Here is a 20,833-nt window from a genome sequence, read left to right as displayed (position 1 = left end):
CAGGTCTTGAAGACCTCCAGGCTCAGGGATCCCACAACCTCTCTGGGCAACCCACTCCAGTGCTTCATGATCCTCACAGGGATTTTGTTTTTATTTCCTTATCTCCAGAGGCCTGAACCTCTCTACTTTCAGGAGATGCCACTGTCTCTCACCCTCCCGCCAGGCAGTGTTGGCAAGAGCCTGTCCCCATCTTCTTGATGCCTTCCCCATAGGCACCGGGGTGTGCTGTGAGGTGCCCCGATGCCTCCTCTGCTCCATGCTGAACCAGTCCCAGCCCCACAGACCCTCCTTGCCTCCCCTCAGCCCCTCTGCTTTGTCAACCTGTCTCTTGTCCAGGACCACAAATGCGACATAGTGCCTGGATGAGGCCTGATGGGTGCTGAGCAGAGGGCATCACTCTTGTACCCTCAGACTAGGGGAGGAAGATAGGAGAAAACCTGTCAGAGCAAGGCAAGTGCTGCCTGTGATCTCCCATGGGATGCAGCAGTAGGGAGCCCAGAAGGCTGGCCAGCAGTGCTGGGGTGTGGGCAGAGCCTGTGGCACTTTGTCCTGCAGCCTCCCTGGGAGGCACGAGGTGTCACTGAGTGAACCCTCTTGCTGCATGAGCCTGAAGACGTCTGCCATGGCCAGAGCGACCTGACGGGGCCGCGGGAAGATACGGTCAAGGCCTTGGTGACTGGCATGAGGCCAAGGCCTGGTGGCCGATGCCGAGCACAAGACAAGGGATGGAGTGGGCAGTGGCCCCAGATGCGTGTGCTGGGGCCGCAGCACCGCCAGCACGAGCGCCGTGGGCAAGGACGGCCCATTGCAATGTCCCCGAGCGATGGGAAGTGACATCACCAAGCAATGGGTTCTGTTGTCACCAAGGGATGGACTGAGACGTCCATCACCCCAAGCGATGGACTGTGATGTCACCCGGCGATGGATTGTGACCAGGCGTCCCTCGCTGCTTAAATCCGGGCACCGAGTCTCAGCCAGCTGGCTCGTGCCCCTACTCCGGCTGAGCAGTCACGAAGTTTGGAGTGTTGAGCGAGGCCTTTGGTGCTGGTGTGGTGCACGGGCAGTTGTTCGTTGCAGCTCTCGGTGCTCGACCCCGGAGCCATCAGAGACCTTTCCCCAGCCCTGACAGGTTCAGGCAGCCGGGGCACCCAGGTGCGCTTGCAGCAGCAGAGGTGAGTTGGGAGGGGAAACCTCACCCTGGGGAGCTGGGAGAGTTTCTACCATTTTTTCCATTTTTAGCATGTCTTCCACCCCTCCTCAGGCCAGCCAATGACGTGGCCTTTCTTCCTTTCCTAGCGTGACACCGACTGCTGCAGCGCTAGTGAGAGGGAGCGGCTCGTCATCCCCAGCTCCCCCCAGCTCTCCACAGCACGTGGAGAGCATGGCCACGGAGCTGGACAACCGCTGTCCCATCTGCCTGGACACCTGGGAGGAGGCCAGCTTTGTGATGTTGTGTCTCCATCAGTTCTGCTACCCATGCATCCTGCGGTGGGCTGAGAGCAAGCCCGAGTGCCCCCTTTGCAAGAGGAGGATCCTCTCCATCTTGCACTCACTGCGGGCAGACGATAACTACACAGAGCATGTCATCACACCATCTGTGACATCATCAGTCATCGTCCACCAGGCGGGAGGAGCATACAGACACCCAGCCGCCCACGACCTCCATCACGCTGAAGCTCCACAATCATGGGCTGCAGAAGGGGTGTCCAGGGCTCCTGTGGCAGGCCTCCAGCCTGAGGAATGGGTGAGTCTTTTTCGGGACTACCCAACTCTCCTCGACACCCTGCTGCCCTGAGTCCAACAGAGGCTGAGGCAGATCTTTGGGAACAGGCGGATGGAGGCAGCCATAGTGGAGGGCACCATCATGGCCATCCTGACTAACTGCGGGATGGATGAAGAGCTGCTGGTCTGGATGCTAGAGGTCTCCCTCCAAAACCGCACGATGACATTCGTGCGACAGCTTATCCGTGTCGCTGTGCGACGGTGCAGCAGGGAGGCCCACCGTCTGCTGAGCCAGCAGGAGGGTTTCCTGGCTCCAGCGCAACCTCCTCCAACAGCCCTGCAAGATCCAGCATGGATGAGCTCCCCAACACTTCATCCGCTACCGTTGGTGGGGGTCGCTGCAGCCACCCCTCTGCACCTGTTGCCATCACTGCCAGAGGAAGAAGAACCCCAGGAGGAGCCAGGGGAGGCTGTGCCCAGGACCTCCACTTCCAGCCGGGGCAGGGAACGCTCCCCTGGGGGGCCACGGTGACCCCCAAAGAGGAGGACCAGCAGCCCTGAGTCCTCTCCAGCCAACAAGAGGCCAGCACCACATCAGTGACCCTGGAGGGTGCCTCGGGGGATGGCCAAACCAGGACTGGGCCATCAGCTGGGGCATGCGCCAGCCCTCAAGGGCTCCCGCCCCAAATCGAATTACCAGGGAATAAAATAAAATAAAATAAATGCATGAAAACTACAGAAAAACTCTCAGTGTTACTAACAGCGCAGGTGGCGTTGCTATCCTCACTTTCTTTTCCTTTTTTGCCAGGAGGGGGTGGGATGTTAATGCCAAGGGGTCCTTCTACGTGTGCCAAGTACTATTTTGTTGTTCCCCCCACAGGCAAGCGCTGCCCAGCTCCAAGCCTGCGTCTCTGCAGCTGGTCCTGGGGCAGGTCTTTCCAGCCGGGGGGTCTCCAGGGCCAGCCCGTGTCCCACCGCTCATCACCCCAGGCCTGGCCTCCTCCTCACCGCACCCTCTGCCCCCACGTCCCAGGGCTCTGCTCTCCTACCAGCCTGCACTGCCCGGCGCAGCCTCGCTACAGCGGCGCCCAAATCCCTCCTCCTGCGCGGAGTCACGACTTGGTGCTGCTTTCTGCATCGCCCTGGGGTCGTACCCTGCCCAGGCAGGAGCCTCAAGAAGTTCAACAAGGGGTAGTGCAAAGTATAATGATTTCATTTCACCTAAAGTGCTGCAATAGGCGACGTATCCCTCGTAGTCTCCCAGCCTCCCACTTCTGAGCACCAGCGCAGGGCTGTCCAAGCCCTTTGACCAACTGCCAGTCTGCAGGTTCTCAAGACCTGTGCATCATCCACCTGCCACAGATGCAGGCCACGCTGACAGCCCCAGCCCTGCTGGGCTCTCCTGCTGGTGCCTCCACACCCAGACGTCCCTGGTCATTCTCCAGTCACAACAATCTCAGCCTTTCTCTGACACTTCTCTAACAGCAGCCCCACGCCTCCAGCCCATGGCTGTGGCAGGCAGGCAGAAGGAGCTTGCTCTGCTCTTCTAGGGACTGTTGCTGTCTGTTGCTGTGCTCACTGCTGGGCTCCCCAGGACTAGAAGGAGATGGTGCTACTAGAGCAAATTCAGCCCCGGGCTGCTTACGTGATAATGGGCCTTAGGCATCTCACTTATGAGTAAATTTTGAGAGAGCTGGGGACTGTTTATCCTAGAGAAGAGAAGGTTTGTCATGGATATCATCCATGCATATAAATGTGAAAAGAGAGGGTGCAAATTAGACAGAACCAGGATCTTTCAAGTGGCAACCAGTGAAGATCTCCACCCTTGGAGATCTTCAAAAGCTCCCTGGAAATGGTCCTGGGCAACATGTTGTGGGAGCCCTCTTGAGCAGGGGCATTGGACAAGATGACCTCTTCAACAGAGGTCACTTCCAACATCAACTCTGTGAATCAGGTTCAGTTCCTGCCAAAGAGCTATTATTATAGTAACACATTCCAAGTAACTTCCAGCTTTTAAAATAAATTGAAACATCTTCCAAAACCAGGTAATTGGAATCTTTTCTGCACATATTAGAGAGGCGCAGAAAACACTTATGAAAGAAGTAATAGCAATTATATGGGAATAGAGTTTGGTGATATTGCAGAACCTGACAGGAAAATCATGCTGCGTTATGATATTAAGTGTGCAGTGGTCATTCCAGTGAAAGGGTCACCAATAATACCATTAATCAGATGTACGTAACTCCCAATGGATTTTAGGATTCTTACAGAAACTATTTCCTCTTTACATGCACTGGAAGGGACACAGAGTGTTGTATTTTTGTGTGTGCAATGGAACTCAAAAGTGCTCATCTCAGATCTCAGATTGAATTGTGTAGGAGTTTTAGGCTGAACTCTCTTGACACTTATTTCCTTCCATCAGAAATATCCTTTTGAGTCACTGTGGTATGCATTAATTTTCACTAACACATACCAAGAAGATTAAAATGTGGTGACTTCTACATCTTGAAATTACATATTCAACACATTTTGTGTGTACTCGGAATGGAAGACTTGTCCAAAACACTGAAAAGATACTAAGATTACAAAATTGTTTGGTCACTATTATAGGAATCCTGTGGCATCTGAAGTGCCCAAATACTTTCTAATCTAATAACATGGGTTGTTTCTCCTCTATGGTATGAATCACATCTACAAGGAGTCTCAATGAGTGCTTTATAGATAAAAATGCAATAGCTGTCATGCTTCACAATTTCAAGTCAAGAATTACTCAGTTCCGTTTTTCCCATAAAGGGAAGTAAGATTATATTTTCAAAATCCATTGTTATTGGACATTAACTAATGGCTAAAACTTAACCTATAACGTTTCATAGAAACATTGCACAAGCCCAGGTAGTGGATATAAATGCCACCTCAGGTGTAGTTATATTTTATTATTTGCTGATCTACGAAATTGAGATTGTTTACCCTTTTTACTCAGTAGTGGAATAAAGTTTTGCTACTAACACTGTGTAAGAACATTCAGTAAATTACACATTTTACCTTGAAATTGCCCAATGACATGCTTTACTTTGCTAAATAAAGCCCTGTTGTACACAGCATCATGTGGGTTTTTGTTCATTGCAGTGCTTTCTCTTGCGTTAATTATATTGCATTATTACAAAATGTGCCATAAATAGAGCTGATTTATTCAAACAAGTATGTAGAGAAATTGGTGTTGAGAGCTGAGGTTGCTTTACTGTACATTATACTGTAATATGTCTAACGATGTCAGCTATATGGCTGACTAATCTATAATTCTGGGCAATTGCTGTATGATACATTTGGTAATAGAAATAAAGATGAATAGTAGAAACATGATTTGTAATGTATTTCGTTATGATTCCATGTAAAAGCATTGCTTTATAGTACAGTGACCTGCAAATAAGTTTCATACAGGTTCTAGCACTTTTATCAAAAGCAAATAGTAATAGAAACTTTGTTAAATGTAGAGATAATACAGGTGTGTGCATTTAAACACTTAGAATTAACTTTCATGAGATCTGATAGTTTACTTGTAGTATATCATTCTATCATGTAGAAAGACAATAAATCAGTTCCTTCTAATGAGTATGACCTTGCAGAATCAAAAACTATATTGCTTGTTTAGGATGCTGTTGTTACTATCATGGAATAGCAGACTTCTCCATTTAAATACTAAATGTATAAAAAAGTTCCCAGTAAAGCAAGATTCACATTAACCTGGTTTACATATCTCTCTAGAGCTCAGTATATCTTTCAATATTGCACATTATAGTTAGTGCAGTACTGCATTAATATTTTAAAATAATCAAAAAGAATTCAGAATACCTACGGTACTGAATATAAAGTAGTTCTCAAATGCAGGCATAGCTGATATGTGTTGCTAAAAAGATTTATTTGTACCCCAAGAAGCTGTCTGTAAAAATATTCTCACAAAGAACATTGAAAGTGTTGGAAAATATCTATATACTATCTGAGATACCTGAATATAATGAGGACATGAATTCACTGGTTTACTGCATAGTTACCAAGAGATAACACAGCAGCATTAACATGTTACTAAATAATTATACTTGTTTCTAAAGGAGATACTGTGTTGTCACTGGTAAATAATGTATATTATATCATGGTAATATAGCAATTAACTTATGTCACCAGCATCCTCATATTACTTGCTATTATACTCTCTGTTAGCAAGCCTCTTCCTATTAACTGCTGAATATTCAGAAGGGCATCTTTAACAGCTCTAATTAAAATGTTTTAAATGCCTGCTAAAAACCCTAATGAGAATTATTATTGTGACAAGAGCAGTCAAGCTTTGCTTTCTATGGTCATGTAGATTTTCTTCAAGAACACTGTTCTCCAGGAAGTATGGAATTGATCTAATTACTAGGAAGGGAAAGGGTTAATAGGATCTCAAAAGTAATCGTGTATTGGGAACAACCCTAGATCACTATTTTTGGATTTCTTCACACTAGATTACGGGTAAGCAAAATTCAATTAGAATGGAAGCATATGGTTGCTAATATGCAGGTTGGTTTGTTTTTTTTTTTAATGAAGGATTTTGACAATCTGAAACCAGGATGCAGACCAAATGGAAGGAACTTTGGAATTCTCTAATCTTAACATCTTAGATTATGCCACATGCTTTGTTAAACATCAAGATATTTAAGAACCAGAAGTAGGGATAAGATTCCCAATTGGCATATATACCCCACAGAGGATTAGGGACATTGCAGTCACTGAATTCACATGACTGCAAGTTTGCAGAGTACTGTTTCTTCTCACAAGACTTCCATAAGAAACATGAAAGCAATTCTTTGAAGGCTTTGAGTTTCAGCTGCAGATCAAAACTCAAAGTTTTAAACTCATCACTTAAATAATCGAAAATTTGGCTCAACTTTAACAACTACCAATACTGCTTCCTGTTATCCCTGTTTATGCATTTATTAATACTAATACTGTGCAAGCAATGCAAGTGTATTCTAAGCCCAGTATCTATACTTCACTAAAAGTTGATCTTTTTGTTTCAGCAATTTCTTGTTCAAGGGTGGAAAGATATGCATCTTTAATAAAGGGAAATATGAGATTTCATGGATTCCGTGCACAGAAAATAAAAATAGTGAAGGTTATATCATGCTAGTTTTATTTTGGCTTTACATACTGGTATCCAAGCAATCTAAAATTCAGTAAGTAATAAAAGAGAAAGGCAATTTTTCCCCTTTCTCAGTAAGTATATTACCTCTGTGTCCTTATCATCCAGTAATAAAATGAAGTTTGAGAACAGAACCAGGAATAGGCAAACATGTAGCTCAAATGAAGGCTTAGTCAACTTAGTATAATATTAGTATTTTGAAAAACAACGTTTAAAATAGTTAAATATATAAACAGCATCCAAAGGTGCCACCTTAAGAATGTAACTGAGAAAATTACTTTGTGTGTATTGTAAGCAACCATTTCCTTTCAATTTAAGGCTGGTTTGTGGTAGATTACTCTTGTCTTACATCAGCCAAAGTATTCTGGAATATACCAGGAGGAGTGTGATTGAATCACAGCTACACAGTTCAGTCTTCTTCCATATTTGCAGACTGCATCTGCAAATTGCTCTTTCCAGATAGTTGCTTACAGAAGCACTTAAACAGGCTATGAACTTTCACGAGTACAGAATTGTAGATGAGTTAGCACTATAAAGAAGAGAGATCCTGTTTCATATTACTCAAGCTGAGCTATAAATGTTATAGCTGATTAACCTCTAAAAGTCTGATGGATTCTATGGTCACTCTACCTTCTTAGGTTTGATTTGTTATGCTTTTTTTTTATTTGTCCTGGCTTTTTAGGCTTGGAACCAAATGGTTGCTTTGAGAACTGGACCTTAAAGACCATCACTGTTATTACAAACCAGAAGGACAAATGGGACACAAGCAGAGAATAAGGAGTGGATCTCACAGCAATTTTGCAAGAAGCTTTGCTTAGTCTTCTCCATCTGTGCTTTACAGTGCCCTGATTCATTACCAGTTTATGTACCCAACAACAGTCTGACATGTCTCTCCCATTAGCTGGCATTCCTGATAACCATAGAATCATAGAATCATAGAATCATAAAGGTTGGAAAAGACCTCTAAGATCATCCAGTCCAACCATCAACCCAACACCACCATGCCCACTAAACCATGTCCCTGGGCAGCCTGTTCCAAGGCTTGACCACTCTTTCAGTAAAGAAATTTTTCCTGATGTCCAATCTAAATCTCCCTTAGCGCAACTTGAGGCCATTTCCTCTCATCCTATCGCTAGTTACTTGGCAGAAGAGACCAACACCCATCTCACTACAACCTCCTTTCAGGTAGTTGTGGAGCGTGATAAAGTTTCCCTGAGCCTCCTTTTCTCCAGGCTAAACAACACCAGTTCCCTCAGCCGCTCCTCATAAGACTTGTTCTCCAGACCCTTCACCAGCTTTGTTGCCCTTCTCTGGACACGCCCCAGCACCTCAATGTCCTTCTTGTAGTGAGAGGCCGAAAACTGAACACAGTATTCGAGGTGCGGCCTCACCAGTGCCGAGTACAGGGGCACGATCACCTCCTTACTCCTGCTGGCCACACTATTTCTGATGCAGGCCAGGATGCTGTTGGCCTTCTTGGCCACCTGGGCACACTGCCAGCTCATGTTCAGCCGGCTGTCAAACAGCACCCCCAGGTCCTTTTCTGCCAAGCAGCTTTCCAGCCACTCTTCCCCAAGCCTGTAGCGTTGCCTGGGGTTGTTGTGGCCAAAGTGCAGGACCCGGCGCTTGGCCTTGTTGAATCTCATACAGTTGGCTTCACCCCATTGATCCAGCCTGTCCAGGTCCCTCTGCAGAGCCTTCCTACCCTCCAGCAGATCAACACTCCCGCCCAACTTGGTGTCGTCTGCAAACTTACTGAGGGAGCACTCGATCCCCTCATCCAGATCATTGATAAAGATATTGAACAGGACCGGCCCCAAAACTGAGCCCTGCAGAATACCGCTCGTGACTGGCCACCAACTGGTTTTAACTCCATTCACCACAATTGTCTGGGCTCGGCCATCCAGCGAGTTTTTTACCTAATAAATACACCTATCTAAGCCATGAGCCGCCAGCTTCTCTAGGAGAATGCTGTGGGAGACAGTGTCAAAGGCTTTACTGAAGTCCAGGTAGACCACATCCACAATCTTTCCCTCATCCACTAGGCAGGTCACCTCGTCACAGAAGGAGATCAGGTTGGTCAAGCAGGACCTGCCTTTCATGAACCCGTGCTGGCTGGGCCTGATCCCCTGGTTGTCCTGCACATGGCTTGTGAGAGCCCTCAAGACGAACTGCTCCATAATCTTCCCCGGCACCGAGGTCAGACTGACTGGCCTGTAGTTCCCCGGATCCTCCTTCCGGCCCTTCTTGTAGATAGGCATCACATTGGCAAGCCTCCAGTCATCCGGGACCTCCCCTGTTAACAAGGACTGCTGATAAATGATGGAGAGTGGCTTGGCAAGCTCTTCCCCCAGGTCCCTCAGTACCCTCGGGTGGATCCCATCCGGCCCCATAGACTTGTGAGCGTCCAGGTGGTGTAGCAGGTCATTAACTGCTTCCTCTTGGATTATGGGGGGTTTATCCTGCTCGCCGTCCCTGTCTTCCTGCTCAGGGGGCTGAATATCCTGCGGAGAATTGGTCTGACTATTAAAGACGGAGGCAAATTCCGCCCTCCGGAAGTCCATGGTAGCGGTTTTGCTGGCCCCTCTCCTTACCTCACCAAGAATTGAGAATTCTATAATTTCACAGTCACTAAGTCCAAGACAGCCTCCGACCACCACATCTCCCACCAGTCCTTCTCTGTTTGTAAACATCAGGTCAAGCGAGGCATCTCCCTTGGTAGGCTCACTTAGCAGCTGTGTCAGGAAGTTATCTTCCACACACTCCAGGAACCTCCTCGACTCTTTCCTCTCTGCAGTCTTGTGTTTCCAGCAGATGTCCGGAAAGTTGAAGTCCCCCACGAGAACAAGGGCTAGTGACTGGGAGACTTCTGCCAGCCCCCTGTAGAATTCTTCATCTGTCTCCTCATCCTGGTTAGGTGGTCTGTAACAGACTCCCAGCAGAATATCTGCCTTGTTGGCCTTCCCCCTCATCCTTACCCACAAGCATTCGACCTGATCATCACTATCACTGAGCTCTAGATGATCAAAGCACTCCCTAACATACAGGGCTACCCCACCGCCTCTCCTTCCTCGCCTGTCCCTTCTGAAGAGCTTTTAGCCATCCATTGCAGCACTCCAATCATGAGACTCATCCCACCATGTTTCTGTGATGGCAACTAAGTCATAGCTATCCCGCTGCACAGTGGCTTCCAGCTCCTGTTTGCCGCCCATGCTGCATGCATTGGTGTAGATCCACTTGAGCTGGGCTGCCGATTTCTCCCCCGACATTGGCGTGCCGCCCCTAGGCTCTTCTCTAGTGAGCCTGGTTTTATCCTCTTCCCCCTTCGAACCTGGTTTAAAGCCCCCTCGATGAGCCCCACCAACTCATGAGTGAGAATCCTTTTCCCCCTGTGAGACAGCTGAACTCCATCCGTTGCCAGCAGGCCTGGTGCCATGTAAAACTCCCCATGGTCAAAGAAGCCAAAATTTCGCTGATGGCACCAGCCCCTAAGCCACGTGTTGATCCGATGAGTTTTCCTGTTCCCTTCAGTATTCCTCCCTGCCACTGAAGGGATCGAGGAAAACACTACCTGTGCTCCCGATCCTTCCACCAATCACCCCAGTGCCCTGAAGTCCCTTTTGATCCCTTCGGGACTTCTCTCTGCAAACTCCTCACTGTCAGCCTGTATAACCAGTAGCGGGTAGTAATCGGAGGGCTGTACCAGACCAGGGAGTTTCCTAGTAATGTCCTTCACCCGGGCCCCAGGGAGGCAGCAGACTTCCCTGTGGGATGGGTTTGGTCAGCAAATTGGGCCCTCCATCCCCCTCAGAAGGGAATCACCTATGACAATTACCCTCCGTTTTTTTCTTAGCAGAGGCAGTCGTAATGCGTGGGGCTGACTGCCTCGCCTCGGGCAACCCCCTGGATGGACCTTCATCTGCGTCCTCGTTTGTCTGGCCCTCAAGTTCCAGGACCCCGTATCTGTTGTGTAGGGGCAACTGGGAAGGTGAGGGAGGCCGGGCGGGGGTTCGCCTGGCGCCCCTAGCAGGGACCTGTGTCCATTCCCCCCAGTCTCTTAGGTCCCCTCCTTCTGGCTGGTGGCAAGAGGGCAGGGGATCCTCTGCTTCCTGTGGAGCCCCCATCTGCTCCCTTCGCCTCAGGGACAGTAGGGTGCGGCTCCACCAATCTCTCTCCCTCTCACACTCCCTGATACTCCTTAGCCTCTCCACTTCCTCTTTCAGCTCTGCCACCAGGCTGAGCAGATCATCCACCTGGTCGCAGCGCGCACAGGCGTCGTCTCTGCTGCGCTCCCGTACAAGGGACAGGCTCAGGCACCCCCTGCAGCCGGAGACCTGGACAGACGTATGTTTGCGTGGGGGCTCCGTCTGGGTCGCCACATTCCTTCTGGCGATGGCTTTCGGCCGAGTGGAAACCATGGCCAGGTCCTCTTCTGGGAGGGCGATGGCCACGAGCTGAGTTGGCCTCTAAAGCCAGGAGGGGGGCTGCGCCTCGCTCGCCCGCTCGCCTTCCCCGCACGCCCCGCCGGCGCGGACTGAGCTGCCGCGCGAACTGCCGCGCCGCGCCGTTTGCCCGGCCTCCGGGTCGCTCGCGCTCCCTGGGGGCTGCTCTTGTACCTGAGGGGGTTTGGCCGCCGCCCCTCCTGTCCCCGCCCGCGCTGTGTCAGAGCTGCCGCTCGTCAGGAGCTCGCTCCTCCGGCTCGGGGCGGGGGGCTGGGGCACCCTCTCTCTCCCCGCGCTTTTGCCTTCGCGGTTTTGCCGCTTTAGGAAGGGTTCGCCGGCGTGATTCTCCGCTCCGGAGCCCTTCGCCTCCGTGGCTTCGAGGACTGCAATGACACTAGCTAATATTGTCTTCAAAATTATGTTTGTGTCTTGCCGAAGTTCGCAGGGGGAAGGAAAGGTTAGAAACATCCACGAATTTCCTTTAAATCAGGCATGGAACGCTACTTCAGCAAAATATTCTGTGTATATTTAGCTACAATCCACAGATCTTTGCAAACTGTGATTTTTTTAAAGTATGCTATTGATGTCCATGGCAATATAAATGACCATAAAACCATAAGGCCTTTTGAACTTTTCAAATTAGAAATTCCCAGGAACTGTGGAGTGCTTGTATTACTGTATTTTTCAAAAAGTTTTAGAACGAATTCTCTAAAACTGGTACTTTGGGGTACACTTCTGGGACTCTCTTCTTGTGATCTGGGGGTTCAAGTGTTTAGCCGATGCTGCTATTGTATACCAGCAGCATTCAAGGTTACCAACAGTTGCCTGAAGATTACTTGATTTTTCAGGCATTTTGTGATGATATATCTCGGGCTTGTATTCAAATGGAAATGCACTCTATTGCTGCAGGTCCTACTTTTTAAAATCATCAAATCCTTGCATGATAATAATTCTGTAATCCAGTTACCTTAAATTACACATAAACCCAGGTTGAGACAAATGGCACATAACAAGCATTCATCTGTAATATCCAATACAGCATTGTTCAAAATATTTATAAAAGTCTTAAGCAAAGAAACAAAACAACCTTCACAGCTTAACTGAAGTTACAACAGATTACAACAGTTACAACAGTTACAACAGTTTCCCTTCCTGAAAAGGTGGCAAAGGCTTCTGCCTCTGTGTAGGCATTTTGGCTTTGGGGAAGTTGGAAATAATCTCCGCTATAGGTCTTTCAGAGGGTTTACATGGCTAATCGTTCACTACAAAAATCCTTTTTTTTTTTCTTTTTTTTTTTTCCCCTTAGGTAGAGGGTGTCTGCCCTCTTTTTAATTAAATTGTTTATCTGCCATAATTAATTATACATTTGTTATATTAAGAGTGCTCACCTGCATTTCACCCCCTAAAAAGCAACCTTTTTCTCAGGGAGGTGAAACTCCCTCTCTTCCCTTTCATAACTACTTAGCATTCTTCGATGCAATTTATCTTTCACAAGATCTTATACTCCATATCCTTTTGTAGATTACAACAACATATGATGCAAGCATCTGAACAGGCTAAGTAAATACAGTTTCTTGCTGTCTAACTAATGCAGTAAACTGAAAAAAAAACCACTAAACCAAAACAGATGCTACTTCATTCAGTTCAGAAACTGACTCTTTGCTTTTCTTTTACTCATTATCAAGATATAACAAATAAAAATTATTAATGAGTAAGTTAAAATCTTGTCAGTTTTTGTGCCTCTCAGCTAGAACATTTTCCTATAGTTAGCCTTACCAGTACATGGAAGTCAAATAGATATTTATGGTTACACTTAAAGTTCAAAAGTCAACTCAAATGATTTTGAGGTCTCTTGCTCTGAAGAATTTCAAAAAGTAATAATAAACAATACTTTCATTCTTGAGTTATCATGTATTTCATGCTTTAAAGGGAAAACATAGGCTGTCAATGTAAAATAACATTTAAAAAAGCAACCCAGAAAATAAATAGAAATATTAACTAGCTACCATCTTTACTTGAAAATAATGCACTTAAACTGAATCCTCAAACCTTTCCTGAAAGGTACACAAACTTTCTGATTGACTAAAAATCGATTATTGTTCACAGCTGAAACTTCTGACCCTGGCCTGCGCTGCCCCAATGCTTAGTCAGAGGGTCCTGCTTCTATGAATGGGGGAAGCGCAACACTCTTGTAAAAGTCAGCTCTTGTGAAAGGTCTAGGAGTTTTTTTCCTCTTTTTGTGAAACAAACAGTTTTGAGTAATATGAAATGGGACTCAGACTATCTTCAGCTTCTGAGAGCAATAATTGTTTTTGTGACTGATGAAGCAGAACTTTAGGACAGTGTCCTCTGGACCCCTCATCCATTCCCCAGCCCTGTGAAGCTTGTCCTCAGCATTAATGTGCTGATCCTGCAGTCTCTCTGCTGAAATACCACATGGTGTAAATTTGTTGGAGTACAATAGAGAATTGGAGTTAATTGCCCAAAAAAGGACAGATACTGAACACCCAGTGATGATTCAAAAATGAATGGAAATCTGATGTTTAATTTCTTGTGCGCTTGCTTAGAAAATTCCTTTTATTTATAGATATACATGTGCTATTTAATTGTGTTACCTGAACTTAAATATATACATGTATTCATAGCTTCTTTATAGGTTATATTACTTCAGTTTTTATGTCCTCAATAATTTTCCCCAGACTAAGTATACTTGGTACAATTCCATTAGTTTAAGATTATAAAGGCTGAAAAAAACCTGGATGTTCCTGGAAGGAGCCCAGGGAACCATCAGAGCTTTTCCCATGCGACCATTCATTAGAAAAGTCTTTCAACAATCACTCTTGGTCATACTGTATACATTTTGCCAGCACTAGAAGAGGACACAGGGCTTGTTTCTCCTTTCATTTAGAACAGCATAACTTCCAAAAGAGTGGAAATTTTTCCACTGTGCACTATCCTAAGTAAAAGGGACAGTCAGGCTCTACCTGTGAGCATAGCTAACCTGCAAAGAGCATGTCCACCTGGCTTAGAGTTATGTGATCTGGGAAGGAGTAGTCTCATCCAAAGCAAAAAGAATATTAGCCTCCAAAATGTTATTTTCCAACTTCATTCTCTCGTTTCACTACAAAATATTTTGATGCACACAGTTGAATTTATTGTTCCTAGTTTTCAGAGATCACAAAGGGAATAAAAACCAAGAAGAGGTCACACTGAAAGAACACTTTCTTTGTAGCTTAAGAACAGAGAACTATGATGATTTGTGGATGAAGAAGCAAGACAGCTGTGACAAACTCCAGTAACAGATTATAACTATACTCCCTAGAAACAGGATCAGAGAAGCCTACTGTGAACAGATACTTTACTTCATAGCAATATTTAAGTAAACAACACAGTCACAAAATGGACTGCTACCTTGTAACATGCTTGGAATGTTTTATAGGACACACTTCAAATTTCATATTAATAGGCTCTCACTTATTTAATGCAGATAGGTTTTTTATTGCTATTTATATATGAGGCACCTTATTGCTATTTGTTCTGCATGCTTCTGTTTTCCTTTGGCTCAGATGAGCCTCACTTATATCAAACTGTTGAAGTCTGTACCCTGCATTTGTTCTAGAGTGGGTGGGAGGGGTTAGAAAGAGGAACTCAGCCTAGCAAGCCTATACGTTCCCCTACATAAAATTGCATAATAGTGCAACCCACTAATAAGCAGGACAAACTACTTTAATTCAGCACACAGTGTATGCTGTTTCATTAAATTTGTATCATTTAATTCATGTCAGCCAAATAGCAGTTCTCTCTTTTAAAAAACGTTTATAAAGACAAAGAACTCCCACAGCAATCACAATCTACATGTTAGCCAGTGGACGCCTTCTTGTGCTTGCTTGAGGAGACATGTTTACAATTGAAATGAATAGCACTTATATACAAATTGCTCTGTAATTCGCCTCATCAAATGAATAAAAGCAAATGAATAAAAGATAGAAGATGAACATTTCATTAGATGAACAGTTAGAAAAGAAAGCACTTTTCCAACGTCTTGAAGCTTTCAGAGTTAAAGCACTCAAAGGCTGTGTTTATGCCTTATTTGCTCTAAAGGTATTTCAGTGTCATTTTGGGATCAATGCTAATATAGGCAACTGATAGGAGCAAAGTATTTTATTACACCTTATCCATCATTAATAGCATTTTGAGTATATTTCTCAAACTATACTCAGGACCCATATAAAACTAAGATCAAATGCAACTGAAAGCCAGGTATTTACTACAGTTCCTCAGTGAGATGGTTCAGCAAAAGCAAAGCACACTATAATTAGAGAGGCTTCCAAGAAGTTATTTCTGGAGAAAAAGTTCAAGGTTGATTTTTAAATAGAAGTTCTCAGTCCTTCCTGAGAAGTTTTTCCCCATCAGCTAAGTCCACATGAATAAATTAAACAATGCCAAAGCGTGTTTGCTGATGTTCAGCTGCTACCCATACTGACAGTCAACATGGTTCTTAGTACAGTTTTAGCCTGTTCACACCTAACAGCACCCTCCCGCTCAATGCACAGAAAGGTCTGAGGGTTAACCCAGACCAGGGAATATCCATGGTAGGCTGTACAGGTAATGCCATACCTCTTTGGCATGCCCCCAAAGTTCAATTGTCCAGGCTGACTGAGATGTCTAAAATGTCATAGTTAAGGGGTTCATTATTTCTTGTGTAAGAGTCAAAGAGAAGACACTCAAGGATTGAGTCCTTATGGATTCTTGTATAGAAGTGGGCAAAAGTTGAGGAGGTTTGGCATAGGCCAAGAGTCTCTCACTATTAATATCAAGTAGGAAGAAGCCTGGAGGGAGGCATGGTGGCTTTTAACACTCCACCACAGTGTTGGGATTAGCTACATGGTGGTACGCAACCTGACCCACTGCTCTCGTGCTGCTCAGCACTGCTGTCTACATTAGTAAGACTATGTTGAGAAGGGAAGATGTAAGTCCTTGATGGATTCTCTCCACTTGAGACTGCCAAGCCCACAATTCCAGGCTCTCTTTTCAGATTCATCATACACCATGAGAGGCACTGCCACCTCAGATATCTGTTCAGGATCCCAAGGGAGGGAGAATCTAGCGTGGGAGTGGGATCAGGCCTGAAGTCAGACTCTGGTGAGTGAAAACTGCTCTTTTCCTGCAAATAGGAAAGAGTGAAGGGAGTGACATGTACATGTCTTGGGCTCAGAATCTTGCTGACCATGGACAGACCCAGGAAGAGAGGGTGGCATGAATCTGCCATTCACTGCAACAGGAAGACATTCTCCCACAGCAACTGCAGCAGATAGAGCAGCATCTGTCAAAAATCACATGTGCATAGCAACCCGCTACGCCACAGAGCAGGGTATCATGTCCGGTGCGTAAGTGCTGATACAGTGGATTACAGGTATGCATGGCATGGTGGAGACTCCTGGGCTTTGTTCAGCATACTAGGATGAGAAGGCAATCACTCAGGGCCTCAAGTAGCACAAGTTCAGAATGCAACAGAGGTAGCACAGAAATGTGGATAAAAGGAGGCTTCTTCCACTAACTTCCAGCAGGGAACCTTCGGTTCTCCAGAGTGGGTCTGGAAAACATAAGGCAATCCAGATCACGAAGCAGGGAAAGCAGGGAGGATGTAAGAAATGATCATGTGATGTCATAGCTGTAGTAGGTAACCAAGACCTATCATGATACAGAACTATGGCCATATACAGGCCAGAGGCAGAGAATTGCGTGGGATATGTTTTGAGCAAGGATGTATGCCTGTTAGTTTAGATCAGACATGTTAAAATATTACTTGACCTCAGGGCCAGGCACAGTCCCAGGTCATTTAGTTTACAGACATACGCAATAACCGTATGTTTGCTTTTCTACCATACAAACACAGGAATTATATTCTTCTGGTTCACATGGCAAGATTTCTCCCATAGTGGCACAAATAATGCATCATCTATAGTGGCACTATAGATGCACAAATAATGACAAATGAGTTAATTAGCTAATATGACTATGACTTGCGGAAACCGGACTCCACAATCTATGAGATTGTAAAGTAGGTATGTTTATTCAGCGCTGGGCGGCACGGGGGAGTAATCCCACCAAAATCGTGTGCGCCTCAATGCGGCACTCACCATAAATATATACAGTAAAATATTACATATTCATAAAGTTTTGTAATACGCCTATACATATGCATGACCTGTCCCCGCTTTGTATTAAAATGAGTTCCAAGAAGTCATTTCCATAGACCCCTCCCATCTGCGCTTGCGCATTGCCTCCTAGTGGTGGTCGTCGGGGGTCGTGGGGATGAAGGCTGATAGTTCCTCTTCGTCACCGCTAGAAACCTTTTGTTCTTGCGCAGGCTCAGTTGTCTTCTTACTTTTGTCCATACTGCAGGGTCAGTTTTAGCTGGCTTCTTGAGACAAGTTTTTAGTCTTTATCAGGAGCTGTCCTTGTGAGGCGCCTCAGTTAATTTACACCATAGCTAAGTCGGCCTTATCAGGCTGAGCCGGCCTTGTGAGAAACAAAGTATCAAGCCCCTACCTACTGATTCAATCTTCTACCTACTATTAATCATTCAACTACTAAAATTCCTTAATCCCTTGTCTCAACTATATAACTAGAAGTGTAATTAGTACTAGCCTCATGCTCTAAGAGCTGCTTCCAGAACAGAAAGACAATCAAAAAATTGGAGAAATACAGCAATTTCATGAAAACAACTGCTGCAGTTCTTTAAAGTCGCACAGCACACTTGGTCACCAGATTCTCCTTGGCATGTGAGCCCCATATTTCCTCAATAGCAATTATCCATGCATTGTGAAAAAGAAAGTTCAAGACAAAGTCTTGACAAAGTCACATGATTTTTAGGGAAAAAAAAAAGGAAAAAAGAAAAGTGAAGAGGTAATGCAGGTGACAGGACTGCATTTCGTACTTTTATTCATTAAGAATTTGTCTGTCCTGAACCTTTTTATCATAAAACAACAATCTTTATATTTCCCCTCATATACATATGCATACACAAAAGCAAAACCACAAGTCAGCCAGGCCAACTAATACTCAACAGAAAAAAAACCAACAAACAAACTCTCCCAAAGCCCCCAAAATCTGTAAAAGCTTGCTGCTATATCCTAAACTAAGAAAATTGGATTTTGGAGACATCTCACTCGGATAAGGAGAAAAACAAAGCCAACTATGGGAGACGAAGGAATAGAGTAGAACAAACCTAAAAGTCTTAAGTTATTCTCATTTCTTTTGCTTGTAGTTTCAAACATCTGTAACAAATTATCAATTAATACTGCTTTATCCTTTAAACTGCTGCAAAAATATTCAGGAAAAAGCAAAATTTTCCATAATTTTTCCTGGAAAAATAAGGTTTCAAGAACCAGATGCTTTTATCTACTTATTTTTCCTGGATCAGTGTTCTCCTACTTCCCTTCTATAGCCACCTTTCAGTCAACAGGGTAAGCTGACTGAGGACAAATACAACAGATATTTCAAATACTAGTTCTTAGCATTTTCTCCACCTGATTTGCACATGTGAAGTTTTTGTTAACAATCTGAGCACTTTCATACTCTTCATGAGTATGAGTCATGACATAAGTTAACCACAAACAGCAGTCTATCACTATGCTTTTTGCTTCCACATTTGTGTTCACCATGTGAAAAGCAGACCTCTCCCAGTTCACGTTTCCCTCTTCATTTACAATAGTAGAAAAACAGTCTGGAACTCAATTAACAAGAACTTTTGCAGGTGATAAAAATGTCTCCAGATGTCCTAGATCCTTTCTGGGGAAGAAGCAGGGAGAGTTTAAATCCGACAGACCCTCTCCCTGAAAACCACATCCCGGTTTACTTTCTGTTACCTGCCTGGAGGATTGTTATGACACACAGAGGAGCACACACCTGGTTTACTACACTGACAGGTGGTTGCTGGCTCTTTTCTTTCTCTCCCAATAGCTAACAGAACAGTTTAGCTACCTGTTGGTAGCTAAAGGCCCCATAGAGTTACTCCAATGTTCAGTAGATTGCCATGAATAAATAGACTAAACAATATCTATCTGAACCATTCATCTTAAGATGCATATGTCACATTTCACAACTGACAAAAGCAATTGCTGCTGGGAAAGCAGAATTCAGACCAATTCGTATAATAAACATATGCTTAGAAATGTTAAAATCTTAGCTGATTGGTACTTTTTTTAAGAAGAACTGCAATGCAGGTGGAGCCTGTCTGTATAAACTGCAAATGCACTGAACCATAGGCTGACTGAGTGAGCATAGAAAATTTGATTTAAATAGTGATTACCCGTTCCACGTTTTTTCTGTAGAAATGTATGGTTTTTTCTCCCCTAATTTTCCATCGTAGGCTGAGTCACTCCTTCCCTTAAGCCGTCTTTCAAGGTCAACATTTTCTTAGTGGAAAGATATGACCTGCTTGGGAACTGACTTAAATGACTCTTTATTCCATTTAGGCTTTGTACTCTCCCTGCATACCCTGAGTTTGTTTCATTTGATATTTTCATTAATTTCTTTGCATGCTATCAGAGTACTGTGGCCGATTGTTATAGATACAAGCATGCACACACATTTGTAATAAACTATCAGAGGTGCCTGATGGAGCTGGTTTACAGAGATCACTGTCACAATCTGGCAAATTTGTATAACTGACTAAATGAATTCATCTTTTTGCTAATGTTCAAACTGAGCTAACTTTTTATTAAAGATACATGTGGCATGTTTTCTAGTGTTCAATTTCCTTGTAAATTTTTCATTCTCAAAATTCAGCATTTCTACTTTCACAACTGGATTTTGAAAGTTAGCTCACAATAGCAAATACAAGTATTTCTGATTTTTTTAGGCTAATATTTATAAAGCAGGAGAACCACCTAAGTTGTGTAAGTTACCAAAAGCTGTATAAAAGAAGTATGGTAAAGCTATCAAAGATAAACTTTCCTTTATAATGAAGAAAAGGGAAGTAAACTTGCTTTATTCTTAGGCCCCTTAGAATGTATTAGGGAAAATACAATCCTTCCTCTTAGCAATGCAAACCCACAGCTTAGAAATGTTACATTGAACTTTGCATTGTACTTCATTTTGAAGTTCAGTCATATACTGCACATGTATTTAAACTTAAGTATTTCACAGTCCTTCAGGTGAAAGAAACAGGATGTCTACTTATAATTCTTATCGGTAGCTGTATTTCAATCTATAAAAGACTATGGAATGAGGACTTAAGGTTTCTGAGAACTTCAGTATGTAGAAAGATATCAAATACAGTAATAATTACAATTAGCTACAGACAAAAGCAGAAAGGAAATTTTACCAGGTATATATGATAGTATCTACTGTCAAAAAAAAAGGCTAATACAAAATGTAGATTATAAGCCTACAAAATAATACTCTAAATGAAATGCTAAGAAAACATCTTTAAAACTAAAATAGCAAAAATCTATTTCATGGAAAATTTAAATATATATTGCTTTCC

Source organism: Calonectris borealis, chromosome Z (assembly GCF_964195595.1).
Source record: "Calonectris borealis chromosome Z, bCalBor7.hap1.2, whole genome shotgun sequence".
Lineage (NCBI taxonomy): Eukaryota > Metazoa > Chordata > Aves > Procellariiformes > Procellariidae > Calonectris > Calonectris borealis.
The sequence above is the reverse complement of the archived record's forward strand: the minus strand, read 5'-3'. Positions refer to the sequence as shown.